This window comes from Pteropus alecto, unplaced genomic scaffold (genome assembly GCF_000325575.1).
Source record: "Pteropus alecto unplaced genomic scaffold, ASM32557v1 scaffold20, whole genome shotgun sequence".
In the NCBI taxonomy this organism is placed as follows: Eukaryota; Metazoa; Chordata; class Mammalia; order Chiroptera; family Pteropodidae; genus Pteropus; species Pteropus alecto.
The window spans coordinates 11,250,817-11,255,426 of record NW_006436298.1 but is presented as its reverse complement, the minus strand read 5'-3'; positions in this window follow the sequence as shown (position 1 = coordinate 11,255,426).

Here is a 4,610-nt window from a genome sequence, read left to right as displayed (position 1 = left end):
CCGGCCAAGTTCTGTTTGTCAATCTAGTTACTCCTCTATTAGGTTTTTCTCAAAGTGCTACACATCCCTGTACCCCAAAGCCAAAAACAGACATGGTCTGGTGCACAATCTAACATGCCGTTATCATCAAAAGGCAACTGACTTCAGGCACACTGAGGAATGCTGACAACCAGTGCCACACTTGTGAATAAACCAATAACTGTTTATATACTGGTGCCTGCCATCATCTGGTTTTATGTCTTGACTCTTAGGGGTGTCACTGCATCTAGGATAACTATGGAGTCTCCGCCCAATGCACATGCTGTCAGCCAAACACTCGGATGTTAACTGTTCTGAAATCACTACATTCGACAAGCATTTGTGGAACTCTCCTCTGTGCTGGGAACTATCCTGCTGCCGTGCATACTGAGATGAGTATGACTCAGCTCCAGCCATCTCTAGTTTGATCTGTGAAGAACGTGATTAATGGCAGCAAAGCATAGGGAAAAGAGAGTGGCCTTTGGTGTCCAATAGATAAGTTTAAAATGCACTTCCACCACTTCCTGGCAGCTCGAACCTCAGGAGTTCACGAGCATTGCATGAAGTAGCCCAAGGAAGGTGCCACACACAGTGCCTGGCGGCTAGTAGGCATGCTGCAGTGCTAGTTCCCTCCCCCATCCCCACACTCCAGTGCTGCCTCTGCTGCCTAGGAAGAAAATATAAAATAGAAAAGAAAATTACTGTTGCATATACACACAAGATAGTGCTCATTATCTCACCCCATATGTATACACATACACGCACACACACACGCACACTTCAACCTGGCTTTAGATAAGTGTGATTATTCCAGGCCACAAATTACAGAGGTATTTTTAGAACTAGGTTTCTAACTCTGCTCCACTCAAGAAGTAGATGGGATTGATAATGGACTGAAATGGCATTTGGTCATTTTCTTCTCCACGTGTACTCTGGGGCTGGATTTAGATGCACCTAAACTTCAGGCACTTCCCATTTTGTGTCCCCTTATGGCTGCTGAGGATGGCTCCATGGACTAAATTCTGGGAGACTTATTTTATGAGATGTGTTTCTGAGACCTTGGAAGGTTTTTTTCTTTTACCATAAGAATCTCATGAGGGAATGTTATTCTTCAAACATTGTGCCACAATTGGCCCAGGGCAGAATTGTAAACTGCAAGAGTTGGGATCGTCCCATCATCTTTCCTGCTTCTTCTACCCAGCCTAAGCATTCAGCATCCAAATACCACACCTGGCTTCTAGAACCTTTGATGACAGTCTCTGTTTTGATACTGTCCAAGCTATCATCTTCCTTATATCTCAAAATTTACTCTTCCTATAACCCTTCCCTCCTAGATCTTCTATCTGCTAGATGGATAAAGGTTAACCATGAGGTGAAAGGGAAATTCTAAGCAGGCAGTGTAAAGATTTGGGTTGCTTTTTTTTTCTTGGCAGTTTTAGTCTTTGTGGTTGTGAGAGTTTAAGTAGCCCAGTTGTTTGTCTCAGACCCATTAGGCCCTTCTCCTGCCAGGGGATAGGGAAGTAGGCGGCAGGAGCCTTGCACTCACCTTAGAGGTCGGATATTCTACTCATACACTGAGCATTCTGTTCTTCTCCTGTGGATCCAGGGTATGCTGGAGCTAGCTTGTACTGGCTCACGAGATCTGAGTGTTAAAAATCTCAGGAATTTTGCCAGATGGTTGTTAAACACTGCCATTATTAAAAGTTCAATTATGTAGGCAAACAATTAAATTATATTAAAAACAAAGGTAATCAATACTTAAACCTCATCACTTCTTAATTATTTCATTACTTTCAATCTTACCCATGCACTTAAAATTATTGAGGTCCACTGGATCTCTATGGTGAGAATACTACATGTGGTATCTTACTGTACCTCTCTTCCCATCTCCTTGTTCAATAATGTCACACTGGTAGCTTGAACTCAGACATGGTAGGTGAGAGAATTTACACCAGAGTATTTGGTAAACACCGCAAATCAGGGCTTTATTTATTGCTTCTTCCTCCATCAAACCAGCTGTTAAACACTTATTGGCCTACTACTATTCTGTCACCCAGTGGGTTCAGGACCAGGACTGTAGTCAGCTAGGAGTGCTAATATCCAACTTCATGGATGTCAGGAGAGGTCTGCAGAACCTCCCAAAAGCTCTGCCTCTGCCTTCCCAAAGCCACTCTGCCTAGATAACTTCTGACACTTTCGATATTCTGCTGTGTCCCTCCCTTACCGCAGAGATACCTGTACCTTCCCCCTAGTCACACATACTCTCATAGCACATTCTGCTTGAGGTGAATTCTATTAATCCCAGTACAATTCTGAGAAATCTCAGAGTCTTCTAGTCTAGATGTGGGGTAGGGGTGGGGGGTTCTGAAGGAAAAGAGGGAAGCAGCAGCAGCAAACTGACCATTTTGGATATAAGGTTACCGTGCTTACCATCTCTTATCATTTGCTCCTACAAAGTGACTTCAAAGACAGGAGATGAGTGGTTCTCCTCAATTCTCCACTTCAGACATTTTATTGGCAGACACAAACTGGAAGAGTTGAGTGAAGGGCTAAGCAAGTAGAAGTAATCCTATAGCTTTGATTTCTGGTTTTCAAGACATTTAACTTTTTTTTTTTTTCCAAAGTGCGTGGGTCAAGGGCATTAACTTTAAAAACAAAATACACAGTGTTTTTGCACTTTGCAAAGCTCTATCACATTTATTATTACATACAGCCTTTAGAATAACACTGTGAGACAGACGTGACCCACATTACTAGTCCCAACATGAACAGAAGGGGCCCAAGATACGGATACTAGCTAATTTACCATTGCCTGCTTGGCTAGTTTGTAAAAGAGCTGGAATTAGGTCCCAGGGTGCCAGCTGGTTTTGAAAATGTCATACCTTACAAAGGTAGGACGCACAATATGCCAATTATCTTAACTGGAAATCAACCAAGTCAACCCATGTGCTACCCTCTCTCTCTTCCTCCTCCAAGGTCTCTCATGTTAGCTTTCCACCTGATTCCATGGCATTGAGCTATTTAGAGATTCATCCTGGCCATGTAGACAACTTATTTACTGAAATGTGAGATTGGAGGTTGACCTTCAGTGTCTTTAACAGATGACCCCAGAGTACAAAGAAGAAGACCACAAGGCCACATGATCAGTGGGGAAAGCCAGAAGTGCTGAAGAAGCTCTACTTGTAAAACAGTGTGTGGAGTTCTTAAAACGTGAATCCACATATCATAAACATCTAAGCAATTTCTTATGAGACTATTTATTAATTCCTCACTAAAAGGCTGGATGACATTAAGCCTTATTAATTTGCTGGCCAATTGGAGAGAAAGGAGAGAGGGCAGCTTTTGCAAAATAGCTGCTTACCCAGTCCTTGGGCCAGACCCAAGGAACTGGGGAAAAGAAACTCCTTATTATATCCTTGTAAGAGTTTTTGTTTCACAAACTGTGACTGGAAAATTTTGTAACAAACTGTTAATAGTGGATATTTGAGGGAAAATGAAGATTTTTTTCATAATTCACACTGTTAGTAAACAGTTTTCAGTAGATAACCACCTTTTTTCAGCTTTTCTTACAGAAGCACAATAATAACTGCTTAAATTTATGTCGGGCTTTGCAAAATGTTATTGTCCATTACTTCAACTGAGTCATGTGAACACCCTATATAAGAATCCTATTATTTAAAGCAAAACCCTCCCAAAGACAAAAAAATGTAAAGAGAGGCATCACACCAAGAGGAGAGAGATTGCTATGCAAGCCACATCTCCAACTCACTCTCCTTCTAAGTTGCTATCTTCATTCAGGGTCCTCATAATTTTACTTCTGACCCTCATTCCTACTATGAAATTGAGTTCAGAAGGTATTCTGTTTGTTTTCCTCTTGGTGTTTATTTACATGCCTGCCTCATGGATAAATCAATGGCAAATGGCTATTTTGAAAAGACAGAAATCATTTTAATGTTAACTTTCCCATGAGTAAGATTAATGCTCCCTTTTAACCTGTCTTTTATATTTGAAGTCAAGTATATTTAGTCTTCAGGTCTGGTTAAAGCAAACATGGGAATCAATTCTTTGTGCAAATGAGTCAATTACTACTAAGAACTATTGTGAATAGTTAATAATTCTTTAGAGCCACCTACAGACTTATACCCTGGGAAAGGCAATTAATAAATCAGACTTCTGTAATTTGAAAAGGTGGCTCAGTTTCTCTCTACTCATTGGTAAAATCAGGGCCACTGAATTATTGGCTGGCAATGGCTAGCCTCCCATTAGCCTCAATACTCCTGTTTCTGCGTTACTCTCACCAAGTAAACACCACTTCGATACTCACATCAAGAATATTCTCACAGGTGATGAAAGTGTTAATGATCTTGAACTTGGTGATCATTCTACAAAATATACGTATATCAATTCATCACATTGTATGTTTTACATGTGTATTTGTCAATTATTCCCCAAAGTTGGGGGGGGGAATAAATATTCTCACTAGACCCAAAGATAACAACAAGATGATTTGGTGGGGGAAGGTGGACTGGCTTAAAGAACATAATTAAATTTCAGCATATAGTTGGGGAAAAGAGAGAGAAAGAGAAAAAGCA